Source organism: Mauremys reevesii, linkage group 9 (assembly GCF_016161935.1).
Source record: "Mauremys reevesii isolate NIE-2019 linkage group 9, ASM1616193v1, whole genome shotgun sequence".
Lineage (NCBI taxonomy): Eukaryota > Metazoa > Chordata > Testudines > Geoemydidae > Mauremys > Mauremys reevesii.
Genome location: NC_052631.1, coordinates 47,975,207 through 47,989,949, shown reverse-complemented (window position 1 = coordinate 47,989,949; position 14,743 = coordinate 47,975,207). Strand labels below are relative to the sequence as shown.

At 39.3% G+C, this 14,743-nt stretch overlaps 1 protein-coding gene across 2 annotated transcripts in view; it reads right to left on the bottom strand.

Moving 5' to 3' along the window:
* STAG1 (stromal antigen 1) overlaps nt 1–14,743 on the bottom strand; it is a 356,975-nt gene that overhangs the window by 324,954 nt on the left and 17,278 nt on the right. The window contains exon 2 of one of the 2 annotated variants that reach the window (XM_039487594.1): nt 1,509–1,560. The exons of the other annotated variant lie outside the window; for it this stretch is intronic. The gene's annotated coding sequence lies outside the window, so the exon portion shown is untranslated. The remainder of the gene's footprint in view (nt 1–1,508; nt 1,561–14,743) is intronic. 2 annotated transcript variants of the gene reach the window in all.

Below are 14,743 nucleotides of genomic sequence, written 5' to 3'. Positions count from 1 at the left end.
GCAGGAGACTATTCCAGTCTAGCTGACCTCTTATTAAGTGTACCTTTGGTCAATTTCAATCAAATTACATCTATCTACATGCCACTGTTACACCCTAAACAATTATTCCTCCTTGGTGTTTTCATTGACTTTAAATATTGACCATACGTATGGTTATATCCCTGTTAGTTATTGCACCATACATATTTTAGTTTTTTATACCTTTAGTAGCTCTGAATACATTCCTCCAGATGCTAAAATATTTTTCCCCAGTTCATCAGTATTTTTTGGATACTGAGACCTAGAACTCCAAATAGTACCCTAGGTGTGATATGACATGGGTCAGATACAGAAGAACTGTCACTTCCTTGATCAGCGAAGAAATTTCTCTGTATTATACTTGCACAAAGTGCTATTGGCTGTTTTTGTCATTAATATTGAACGACCAGATCATGTCTAATTTGCTTTGCACAAAAGCTTGTTGAGATATTTCTAGTTCAGTAACATACCATTCCCTTCTGAGCACTTGACCAGGAGGACAGAGTCAGAGTATCTTCTCAGACTATGCTGAAATATCCTATTTTTGATACTCCATCCTCCTTCCCTCATACTCAGCTTGCTCTTTTCATCTACTTGTCACGTCTTCCCGTAGCATGATTACAGTGGAGCCTACTAGCTATACCTTAGTTCGGGTTGTGTTCTAAAATGAGTTTAAAATATTTTCTCTCTCCTTAATATAGAAGTCATTTTAGAGTGAATTTCACACATGGTTAGTTTTCACACATTTTCTCTTGTTGAATTTAATACAGAAAATCTGAAATTGGGCTTTTTACGAACCTTGTCCTTGGCAGTCCAAACTTTCACTGTTAACAGTGAAACTATTTACCTACACAATTTGGTAGACAGATTTATCCCTGAGTACATCTGATGCAATATGTACTTTTAATTGTATTTTGGGTCATTTTTAAGAGATTCATAATAGTTGAAACTATGTGTGACAAATTTTTGTCAAATATACTCTTCTCTGTTGTACAGATAAAAAACAGACTCCATCAATACAGTTACAGTTTTCAGTCAGATTATATGCTACTAGGCAGAAGATTTTATATATGGGGGTCTGGCACACAGCACTGATGTGAAGTGTACACTTCTCCATCCCAGACAGGTTTGCCCCCCTTCCTTAGTCATCTACCATTAAGCATGAAAAAAACACAGGAAATTAATATACAAAAAAAAATTAATTGTAAAATAGTCAAGTTAACTTGTACTACACACAATACACCTGACACAAACACAATCAAGCGAGGAATGAAAAAAGTTAAGCCATTACAGCACAGACCCTTCAATGCTCTAGCCACAAGCATACACTTTACCATTATCACATTCACAACATCACAGATCCCTCACCACAACCTTAAAACTCCTTTGTAATTTCACCAGATATAATTCAAGTTTTGTGTCTGTACCAAGACTATGTATCCCTACGGCATTAGCTATTTGAAGCTGGAAGATTGATCAGCAGAGCTTACCTTTAAGAATGTATTAACATGCAATGGAAACTCTGGCTGCCACTCCTGATACCTAGAAAAGCAAAAATCAAGTGTGTATTAGGTTTCTCCTGCCAACCATTTCCACGATGCCAACAAATCTTGAGGTATAAAAGCATGACCTCAAACTTGAACCACCACTTTCAGATGGAAATTTAGGAGCTCTCCAAACAAAGGTTTGGTACCTGTTTTGGGTTCATAATTTAATCACTGCCAATACAGCTATCCTCCATTTTCAGATATGCTGGACAGACTAACAGAATGCAAAATGAGCCAAAGGTTAGTTATGAGGAAATTTTCTGTAAGGAACCTAAGGATCTTCCAACAATCTTCAGAGACTGAAGATGACAAATTCTTCTGTTTAACTCAAGAATTCACCCACAGGTGTTAAATCTTTCAGTTCTGCAGAGGTAAGGAACAAACACCTCTTGTGTGCTCAAGCAAATTTTAATTATTTGCAATAGGACTGAGGCCATAGGTTACTTTCAGTTAAAATGGTCACCATTTACCTAGAGTCTGGGCAATAGATTACAATGTCCATATCAGTGTAAGAGGGGAGTGTCTGAGGAGTAATTGCAGATCCTGTGCTCAGAGGTAACAGCCTTGGCTAATTTGTGAGTTTGGTATGTTTCTGTAAGGGCCTTGTGATTGGGTTTTCAAGTCTCTCCAGTCCATGTGTGTGATCTCTCCAGGTGTTTTAAATTATTCTTGTTAACGAAGGAGTTGTGCTAACCCAATTATACTAGCTAAATAAGCCAGCTGCAAAGTGAACTCTGAGTCAGAGAATAGGCAAATGCTAACGGGAGTGTTTGAAGGAATTTGTAGCAGGGAATTTGCTTATCGCTTACCTAGGTACATTTCTACATCAGTAATAATGGATAACATTGGAACAGTATTTGTGGCCTGGAGGAGATGTCCATGTTTTCCTTCCTGACTGAAGGCACAAGAGTTTTCCTGAATGTGAAGTGCAAGTTGATGGGAAGAAAAGATTTGTGGTCTTGAAGAACCATCAACCTGACAGCACCAAAGAGAATGAAGACTTCTTAAATAACAAGATCTGGGAATCACTGCCACAGATTCAACAAGGGAAGGAATTAACAATGAAGGAGTCGAAAGCAGAAATCAGAAAAGAGGATTGGCAGTTTATGATCACTAGAGGAAAGTGAACCAGAAGGCATTCTACATAGCAGAATACATTATCAGGTAGGGTTCAAAAAAGAACTAGAGACGTTCATAGAAGATAGGTCCATCAATGGCTATTAGCCAGGATGGGCAGGGACAGTGTCCCTACCCTCTGTTTGCCAGAAGCTGGGAATGGGCGACAGGGGATGGATCACTTGATAACCTGTGCTGTTCATTCCCTCTGGGGCAACTAGCATTGGCCACTGTCGGAGCACAGGATACTGAGCTAGATGGACCTTTGGTCTGACCCAGCGTGGCTATTCTTATGTAGTCTACAAGGCATCTGCAGAAAATCTCTCTGAAATTTCACTAGAGGAACAAAATAAAGCTGCAGGGGACATATATGAGGATGGCTGCTTTGCTCAATCCAGAAGGACATCACACCTGCCCAACAGAAGCCAAGAACAGTCCCTGTTTTCAGGGACTCCATGTTGAGAAAAGTGAGTACAAAATTCTGCAAGAGACAAAAAAAAACAACAACAGAAGAATTGTGTGCCGTCTTCCTGGAATTAAGAGAAGAGATATGATAAGATGGCATTCTGAAACTGGTGCACAAGACTCTGCTGACAATGAAACATATTGGCACTAGTGGCATGACATCACGCTTCAAAGATTATTGAACACTTCAGGGATCTTGGAAGAGAGGAAAGGCCAGGTGATATTTCTGGAGAGCCTTCTTATCCCATGAGCAAAAGGGAGGTGAACCTCTGAGCTAGGTAAGTGATATAAAATAGAGGGATTTGTTTTCGTGGAATGTTAGCCATGTTCCATGGAAAAGAGATCTAGAGAGTTTGAATGGCCTTCATCACAATGGCACAGAAACCAATCTTGTAGAATAGACTAGTTAGATTGTTTGGAAGTCATTTAATAACAAACAGTAATGGAGTAAACACAGTACAAACACCATGCAATGCAGTCTAAAGGAGTCATGAACATCATGAATCATGGTGTCAAGGGATGTGAAGAGAAGAAATACAATTACTGCAAAAAGTAGAGAAATTAGAAATTCAGGCACCTATCAGCATATAACCTATATTCTTCCACCCAGACAGACCTCACCATTGCCACACCTGTACGTCAAAGACCACAACTTTAATTTCAGCCTTTTGGTGATGCCATCCATGCAAAGCCTTCACTAACTACCACTGCCAAGCACAAACTACTATATTAAACATGCCAAAATAACAGCAACTTGATTAAGGGAATGTGTGCAGAAGAAAAGGTTGTGGGTAGTTTGTTGTGTCCATTTCTTCAGCCAGAACGGCCCTCGGCCTTCATCATTGGAGTCAGTCGTTTTTAGAAAATTCATGCTGCTTATTAATTATAATTCCATCATATCCTAGTGCTTACATAGGAACATAGGACTCAAAGGAACCTCCTAGATCATCAAGTCCGGTCCCAATATTGCAGGCAACTATGTCACACTCTCATTCATAAATTTATCAAACTCCATCTTAGAACAAGGTAGATTTTCTTTTTCCACTATTTCTATTGGAAGTCTATCCCAGAACCTCACTCCTCTCATGGTCAGAAATCTTCTTCTAATTTCCAACCTAAATTTTTTCATGGCTAGCTCACACCCATTTGCTCTTGTTCTAACAATTGTCCTTTAATGACTAGAATTGTAGACAATATTCCAGACGAGGTCTCATCAGTGCCTTGTACAATGGCATTAATACTTCCCTATATCTCTACCAACTCACATCACATATCCTAGGATCACATTTACCCTTTTTTTACAAATGCATTTCTTTGGTGGCTCATAATTATCCTGTAAACTAATACGCCCTGGTCTTTCTTCTCCTCTGTTGCTTCCAACTGATGAGCCGCAACTTATAGCAGAAATACTTGCTATTAGTTCCTAAGTACATGATCTTGCACTTTGTACTCTTAAATTTCATCTAATTTCATCCAGTCCTCTAGGTCATCCAATTCTTCCTGTATAATATTCTGATCCTCCTCTGTATTGACAACGTCGCCCACCTTTGTGTCATCAGAAAATTTCATTAGCACATTCCTACCTTTTGTGCTAAGGTCATTAATAAAAATATTAAAATAAGATTGGTACAAATACTTGAGGAACTTGACTAGTAACCTCCCCCTCCAGCATAATCTGCTGTTGCCTCTCCCTTTAGCCTATTCCTTACTCATTTTATTATTCTTGTACTAATCCCCATCTTCTCCAACAAAACTGATAATTTCCAATGTGGTACCAAGTCAACTGCATTATTAAAATGCAAACAGACTAGATTTACTATATTTCCTTTGTCTAAGAAATCATTTATCTTCTCAAAGAACAGTATCATGTTAGTCTGGCACAGTCGATCTTTGCAGACCCTTGTTGCATTTTGTCCCATTTTTCACTTAACTCCATATTTCTAATTATTCTTCAAAATTTGGTTCAAAAGTTTTGTATTCTACTGAAGTCAGTCTAACAGGTCACTAGTTGCCGGAATCACTTTTCTCCCCTTCTTAAATACAGCTACAATGTTAGTTATTCTCCACTCCAGTTTTGATAGATTTATTAAAAAACTTTGCTACTGGACTTGCAACTTCATAGATTCAAAGGCCAGAAGGGACCATTTTGATCATCCATTCTGACCTCGGTATAATGAAGGCCACAGAGCTTCCCCAAAATAATTCCCACAGCCTATCTTTTAGAAAAAACATCCAATCTCGGTTTAAAAATTGTCAGTGATGGAAAATCCACCACGATGCTTGGTAAATTTTTCTAATGGTTAAATATCCTCATTATGAAAAATTTATGCCTTGCTTCCAGTCTGAAGTTGTCTAGTTTTAACTTCCAGCCACTGGATCATGTTATGCCTTTCTCTGCTAGATTGAAGAGTCCATTATTAAATACTTGTTCCTCAGGTAAATATTTATAAACTGTAATCAAATTACTTTTTTTAGCCTTCTTTGTTCAACTTGGGGCTCATCTATGAACCCTCTCCAATTTATCAACATCCTTCTTGAATTAAGGACACCAGAACTGGACACAGTACTCCAGCAGCAGTTGCATTAGTGCCAAATACACAGGTAAAAATCTCTATTCCTACTCAAGATTCCCTTATTTATGCATCCCAGAATAGCTTTAGCTCTTTTGGCCACAGCATTACACTGGGAGCTCATGTTCCACTGATTACCCATCACAGTCACCAAAATCTTCTTCAGAGTCACTGCTTCCCAGGATAGAATCCCCCATCCGTATGGCCTATATTCTTTGATCCTAGATGTATACATTTACCTGAGCGCTTCTTGTTTGTTTGCACCCCATCTACCCAGCAACCAGATCATTCTGGAACAGTGATCTTTCTTCTTCATTATTTACCATTCCTCAGTTTGCGTGTCATCCCCTATCATCAGTGACAATATCACGTTTTCTTCCAGGTCATTGATAAGAAGGTTAAATAGCATAGGGCCAAGAATGAATCTCTATGGGACCCTGCTGGAAACAATCACATGATGACAATTCCTCATTCACAGACAAACTCTAAAACCTCTCCGCAGTTAGCCAGTTTTAAATCCATTTAATATGTGCCATGTTAATTTTATTTTGTTCTAGTTTTTTAATCAAAATGTCATGTGTCACCAAGTCAAATGCCTCAGAAAAGTCTACTATTACATTAATGCTATTACCTTTATCCACCAAACTTATCTCAAAAAAAAAATCAAGTTAGTTTGACAGGATCTATTTTCCATAAACCCATGTTGATTTTCATTCATTACATTACCCTACTTTAATTCTTTAGTACTCAAGTCCTGTATCTATGGCTCCATTATCTTGCCTGAGATTGACATCAGGCTAAGAGGCCTATAATTATCCAGGTCATCCCATTTACCATTTAAAAAATTGGCCCACCATTAACTTTCTTCCTGTTTCCTGGAATTTCCCTGCTACCCCAAGGTGGTAGAGAAGGAACTGATGGCAGGTCGCCCAGGCAGCCATGGTATCTGCCACAAGGCGGCATGGGGCACATGCACTGGCAGAATGGACACTGCTAGCTAGAAATGTTCAATCAAGGGCTTTGTGAGGTGGATGCGTACCTAAAGTAGAAGCACGAACAGAGATGCTACTCGAATCAGCAGTAAGCTCACAGCTGCAGTGTATATATACCCTCTGTAGTAAATTGTTGGGATATTTGTTAAAATCTAATTACGTTTCTTCTTAAAACAAATAAGAAAAAGGGGATACAGAAAAAGAGAGAAACAAATTCTGTCTGATACTTGCAGTTCAGTTGTTGGAAAAACACTGGCAACGTACACATTATATTATCTGATTATAGGTCTGTTGATTAATTGCAGTTAACTCACGTGATTAACCCAAAAATTTAATTGGGATTAAAAAAATTAATCGTGATGCCATAATGCAATCACTTTATTGTAAAAGTGCAACTTACAAATGTACCATATTTTCTGGCGTATAAGACGACTTTTTATACTAAAACACAACCCCCAAAAATCGGGGGTTGTCTTATACGTCGGGTATAAACATACTATAGCTTCGGCTACATACAGAACGTCCCTGTGCTGATACTGTATGTACCGCGCTGAGCCAATCCCGGCAAGCGGTGTCATCTATTAATGCATACAAAGCCTGCTCGGATTGGCAAAGGTTGTAATAGCCCGCCTCTCTGACTCAGCCAATCCGAGCAGGCTTTGTATGCATTAATAGATGACACCGCTTGCCGTGATTGGCTCAGCGCGGTACATACAGTATCAGCACAGGGACGTTCTGTTTTGATTTTGCAGTTCAGGGGAGCTGGCCCTGCATCCCTAGGTATGGTGGTGGAGTGGGATTCAAAGGGCTCTGGGCTGCTGGCAGCCGCGGGGAGCCCTGAGCCCTTTAAATCCCAGCCGCGGCCGGGAATCAGAGGGCTCTGAGCTGCCCGCTGTGGTGGGGCACCCAGAGCCTTTTAAATCCCAGCTGCAGCGGGCAGCCCAGAGCCCTCTGACTCCCCGCCGCGGCTGGGATTTAAAAGGCTCTGGGGTCCCCGCCGCAGCGGGCAGCCCAGAGCCCTCTGACTCCCCGCCGCAGAGGGCAGCCCAGAGCCCTCTGACTCCCGGGCGCGGCTGGGATTTAAAAGGCTCTGGGCTCCCCGCCGCAGCGGGCAGCCCAGAGCCCTCTGACTCCCGGTAAGTACCGGTAAGTCAAAACCATTTTAATTAAAATTATTTAAATCAAATCTGATGTTATTAAATGGTGTTGCCTCGGAAGGGGGGGTAGTCTTATACGGCGAGTATAGGCCAAAACCTATGTTTTAACTGGAAAATTAGGGGGTCATCTTATACGCCCAGTCGCCTTATACGCCGGAAAATACGGTAGGGTTTTTTGTGTTACATAACTGCACTCAAAAACAAAACAATGTAAAACTTTAGAGCCTACAAGTCCACTCAGTCCTACTTCTTGTTCAGCCAATCACTAAGACAACAAGTTTGTTTACATTTACAGGAGATAGTGCTGCTGGCTTCTTATTTACAATGTCACCTGAAAATAAGAGTAGGCGTTCACATGGAACTTTTGTAGCCGGCATTGAAAGGTATTTACGCGCTAGATATGTTAAACATTCGTATGCCCCTTCATGCTTCGGCTACCGTTCCAGAGGACATGCTTCCATGCTGATGACGCTTGTTAAAAAAAATAATGCATTAATTACATTTTAGACTGAATTCCTTAGGGGAGAATAGCATGTCTCCTGCTCTGTTTTACCCACATTCTGCCATATATTTCATGTTATAGCAGTCTCGGATGATAACCCAGCATATGCTGTTCATTTTAAGAACACTTTCACTGCAGAGTTGACAAAATGCAAAGAAGGTACCAATGTGAGATTTCTAGAGCTACAGCTCTCAACCCAAGGTTTAAGAATCTGAAGTGCCCTCCAAAATGTGAGAGGGACAAGGTGTGGAGCATGCTTTCAGAAGTCTTGAAAGAGCAACACTCCAATGTGGAAACTACAGAACCTAAACCACCAAAAAAGAAAATGAAACTTTTAGCTGGTGGCATCTGACTCATATAATGAACGTGAACATTCGTTGCTCTGCACTGCTTTGGACCGTTATTGAGCAGAACCCCTCATCAGCATGGATGCATGTTCTCTGGAATAGTGATTGAAGCATGAAGGGACATATGAATCTTTAGCACACCTTGCGACACCAACTACAAGTGCCATGCGAATGCCTGTTCCCATTTCCAAGTGACATTGTAAACAAGAAGCGGGAAGCATTATCTCTTGCAAAATGTAAACAAACTTGTTTGTCTAAGTGAATGGCTGAATGAGAAGTAGGACTGAGTGAACTTGTAGGCTCTGAAGTTTTACATTGTTTTATTTTTGAATGTAGTTATTTTTTGTACATAAGTCTACATTTATAAGTTCAACTTTCATGATAAAGAGATTGCACTACAGTACATGTATTATGTAAACTGAAAAATACTATTTCTTTTGTTCTTTACAGCACAAATATTTGTAATCAAATTTAAATATAAAGTGAGCACTGTATACTGCAATATGTTTTGTAACTGAAATCAATACATTTGAAAATGTAGAAAACATCCACAAAAATATTTAAATAAATAGTATTCTATTTTTGTAATTGTGTGATTAATTTTTGTAACCGCTTGACAGCCTCTATTACCCACCAAAGGACTTGAGAAACTTAACTAGAGGGGGCTAAAGCATCATTCAGCTTGCCTCTTTGGTCATAGCAAAGCGTTGCAAGGTTCACTCTGTCCTCACTAGACAAGCTGACTCTTATTAGATGGAAGACAAGATGAGAAAAGAAGGTGGGAGGAATAAGATGGGGAAGAAATTGACACTACAGAGGATGGAGTATCCTTTGGTTTGCTTTCCCCAACTCATCTGGTCAGAGCATGTTTCAAAATCAGGAAAAAAAGACTGAATGGTATGACAGAATAGCTCTGGGTTTCACCTACTGGTGATGGTGCTGGCCATGATCCTGATGCCATGCATAAGCAAATTACCAACTGCTCCCCAGAAAAGCAAAGTCGAACATGGATAGCAACCTTCTCCCATGAAAGCTGATAAGTAATAATAAAGGTCCAGACATGCACACGTCATCTGATCAATTTTGGCCTGTTGCTATTAACAATTCTGACCTAAACACTGTTAACTAGAGGCTTGTCAAAGCTCTTCGTGAGGTAAATGCAGCTTACATTGTTCCTTGATTTAAATCACTCCACCCTGACATTATAGGAGGCTGCCAGTGCCAAATACTTCCCATTGTAAACTCATGTTTTAATTTGCTTGTAAATTTACAAGCTGTAATTGTTTGGGCTGAAATTTTCCCTGCTGGGTGCCTGCCCGAGGCTGAACTGTTTTGAAGAGTTTCCATTAAAAAACAGTTCAGCTGTTTCTCAGACTGAAGTTAGGGGGAAACTATATTGTTTTGCACGTGTTAAAATGTTCTTACAATTAAGTTCCAGTGCCTCCATACTTTGGCATAGGAACTTTAAATGCAGTAGGGATAGAGAGAGTGATGACTGCCCTTGTGTCAGGGATGTGCCTTTTGCCATCCTTGTGAAAATCCACTGTAATCTGGCTGAGTTATAAACCTCTGAAAGTCAGTTTGTGCTGAGGAGAAGCTTCAAAGTTTTCATGTGCATGCTCCATCCCCACACAGCTTTTATGAGCCCAGACTGTACATGCACTACCCCAACAAACAGAATGAACATGCTCCACTGTAGGACTGCAAGGGCTGAGCTACAATTTTCCACTGTAGTGCCAAGCAACAGAACTTGGAGCAGGAAGACTGTCTCTCTTGTGCTGTCAATCCCCACCCTTTCCCCACACACAAGGGCCAAATCATGAACCTTTCAGCACTTGTCCACATCTGGCCCCACTTAACCAACTAGAAAATAAGACAGGCTACCTGCCTTAGCTAGATCGCCATCCATTCTCTTCCTGCAGTCTCCTGACTCTTCGCAATAAACAAAGCCGGAGTCCTACAGAGAACAGCCTCATTCACAATATCACTCAGATTCACACCCTAAGCACCAGCCGTCCTATGAGCTGAGTAAGTTAGGGATCCTGTGAAAAAAGTATGTAATAATGTCATTGAAGACTATCAGTGTATACACACAGGGGAACCAAATTAAAGGATGTATGGGTAACTATAATTCTAGCATTGAGTGCCAGACTTTGTAATCTTTAGAAGCAGCAAAGAATCCTGTGGCACCTTATAGACTAACAGACGTTTTGCAACATGAGCTTTCGTGGGTGAATACCCACTTCTTCGGATGCATTCTTCTTGCATCCGAAGAAGTGGGTATTCACCCACGAAAGCTCATGCTGCAAAACGTCTGTTAGTCTATTAGGTGCCACAGGATTCTTTGCTGCTTCTACAGAACCAGACTAACACGGCTACCCCTCTGATACTTTGTAATCTTTATGTTCTTTAAAGGTATCTTAATGTAATTTCATATAAATAGCATAGTCATATTAACATATGACCAAAATACAGAAATAAATAAAGATACACAAAGGCATGCAAAACTGTTACAGGCATTCTAGTGTTTTAATACTTTATCTCCAACAACATTATGAAGAAGGAAAAACGGCCTGAGAAAACCATTCAGTTGAAGACTACTAGGTTCAGAGGGATGATGATTTCATTAAATGAGTCACAGAATGGAAAATTTTAAAGTTTAAGGATTTATACATATTTTAAAAAGACATATAAAGCTAAACAATTATTTTGTTAGAAAAACTAAGAAGGTAAATTAAACATTAAAGAAATTGCAGAGCAAGTAGGTCTCAACTCAGGATTTCCTCCCAGTGGCAAGTTGCGGGAAGAAGGCAACTTAGACAGCAGTTTCTCCAGAATTTAACCTTTCATTCCTTTAAAAACCACCACACAGCCTTAAAGTTTTTATGCTTGAATAGTTTTCTAAAAGATCATAGAGGGTCCAAAAACTAATCTGAAGACGACTCTATTCCTCAGACCACTGGTTTTTGGTCCACACAGCTGCTTAGTCACAGGATGCTAGCTTTCATTTCCAACTGCTAGAATTACATTGGAAGACAAGTAAAAATACTTTCCTACATAAAAACTTCTCCTCCTCCCAGAGGGACATTATACAGTTGCAGAAGAGAGAACAAGGGTAGTTTCTGTGTGACCATAAGTGGGAGGGGAGGTTATCCATATGACACAGCTTCTATTAAGACGTAATCTGTGATGTTCTCCACATTAACACAAGAAGAGCTTGTGTTAAATAAGATCCTTTATAACTTTACAACCAACTAATGGTACAAAAAAAAAGTCTATTCCTAAGCTGAAGCAACCAGCTCTTTGTTCTGCTCAGCAGTCAGAGCCAGGCATTGGTATGTGAAGAGTAACTCTCAGAATTATTCAGGCACACTCAACACCTGTATGTAACAATAGCACCTGTGCCACACTTTATAAAAAAAAATTAAAATTCTCTATCATCTATATGAACAAATTAATTCCACAAATCAATCTAAGTCTCTGGTGGAACGGAGGGGGAGGAGGGGCCATTAAATCATTCTGTCACTGTTTTTATGGAAGTTGCAGAAGGCCAGTCAGTTGATGGACCCAGTGGTGCAACTGCTTCTTCTTGTTTTGACATTGCTATATCTGACACATCATTACCAAGCAAGTCTAATTGCTCTGTCGGGGGGGCGGGGAGAAGAGGGAGAGAGATATGTAATAAAAAATTTTATATATATATATATATATATATACACACATACATATACACACACACACATACACATACACACACCAAGCTGTACTATTTCTCCAAAAGCCAGTGAGGGTTTCAACAATTAGTTGAGCCACTTCTGGATAGTCTGAATAGGCATCAATAATGCACAATAATTTCAAAAAATGTCCACTTCATCTGGATCCCAGACTCTAACTCATGTGTCTATAATTTGATTATGGTTCCCTACCTACAGGTGGTCTATACATTTGGCATGTGGTTGAAATATTTACCTTATAAATTATATCTTTGATCATACCTGGCCAATATATTACTGTTTGTCCTGCTTTTGCACTTCACCATTCCCTCAAGTACCCTTTTTCAGTAAGCTACTTTTTTCCCTAGTTTAACTGGGTCACAAAGTGCTTACACAGATTCACAGAGTCCAAGACCAGAAGAGATCATTTTGATCATCTAGCCTAACCTCTGTATAACACAGGCCATAGAACTTCTTCAAAATAATTCCCACAGCATCTCTCTTAGAAAAACATCCAATCTTGATTTAAAAATGGTCAGGGATGATGAATCCATCAAACACCTTGGTATGTTGTTCCAATGGTTAAATAAGCTCATTGTAATAAAATTATGGCTTATTTGCAGTCTGAATTTGTCTAGCTTCAGCTTCCAACCATTAGATCATGTTATACCTTTCTCTGCTAGACTGAAGAGCCCACTATTAAATATTTGTTCCCCAGGTAAATACTTAGACTACAATCAAGTCACTTTTTAGACTTCTCTTTGTTCAACTAAAATAGACTCAAAGAGCTCAGTATATCACTAGAAGGCATGTTTCCTATAGCTTTAATCATTCTTGTGGCTCTTCTATGAACCCTCTCCAATTCATCAACATCCTTCTTGAATAGAGGGCACCAGAACTGGACATAGTGCTCAGCAGAGGTCACACTAGTGACAAATAAAATAACCTCTATTCCTCCTCTAGAGTCCCCTGTTTATGCATCCTAGTATAGCTTTAACTCTTTTTGGCTATAGTGTCACAACAGGAGTACCTGATCACCTGATTATCCACCATAGCTCCCTAAATCTTTCAGAGTGACTGCTTCCCAGGATAGAGTCTCCTTCTCCTGTAAATATGACCTACATTCTTTGTTCCTAGATGTATATGTTTAGTTTTAGCCATACTAAAATTAACATTATTTGCATGCACCGAATTTACCCAGTGATCCAGATCGTTCTGGATCAGTGGCCTTTCCTTTTCATTATTTACTACTCCCCCAATTTTGTGTCATCTGCAAATTTTATCAATGATTATTTTATGTTTCTTCCCGGTCACTGATAAAAATGTTAAATAGCATAAGGACAAGAACTGATCCCAGTGGGACTCCACTGGAAACGCACCTACTCCATGACAACTCCCCATTTACAATTACATTTGAGACCTAACAGTTAGCCAGTTTATAATCCAATTAACATGCATTTTAATTTTATACAGTTCTCATTTTTAATCAAAATATCATGCTTTACCAAGTCAAACACCTTAGAGAAGTCTAAATATATTCTGTCAACATTATTACCCTTATCAAATTTGTAATCTCATGAAAAAAGGTATCAAGGTAGTTTGACAGAGTCTATTTTCCATAAACCCATGTTGACTGGCACTCTCCTTTAATTGTTTATTAAAGAAAGGAGTCCCATATCAACTGCTCCATTATCTTGCCCAGGATCTATATCATGTTAATGGGCCTGTAACTATCCAAGTCATCCCATTTATCCTTTTAAAAACTGACCCTACATTAGTTTTCTTTCACTCTTCTGGAACTTCCCCGCTGCTCCAAGACTCTTGGGTGCAAGTCATCTGGACCTGCTGAACTAAAAATGTCTATCTTTAATAGCAGCTGTTTAACATCCCCCTGAGATACTAGTGGATCAGAAAGATTCAGTTACCTATAAAGTTATCATATGATGAGACTACATAATCTGTTTTCCCCCCCAAATAAAGAACAGCAATATTTGCTGAATATTTCTGCCTTTTTTGCATTATTATTGACAATTCTACCATTTCCATCTAGTAGAAGGACCAACACCACTGTCAGGATTCTTTTTGTTCCTAATATATTTTGAAAAATCCTCATTATTGTCCTGAACTCTGCTGGCCATAGATTTTTCTTGGTGTCCCTTTGCTTCCCTTATGAATTTTCTACAATTTCTAGCTTTTGATTTATATTCATTAATAATAATTTCCCCTTTGTTCCTTTTTTTTTTTAAATAGCTGCTTTCACTTCCCCTCTAAACCAGGTCGGTTTTTAATTAGCATGGCCTTCTTCCTTGATTGTGG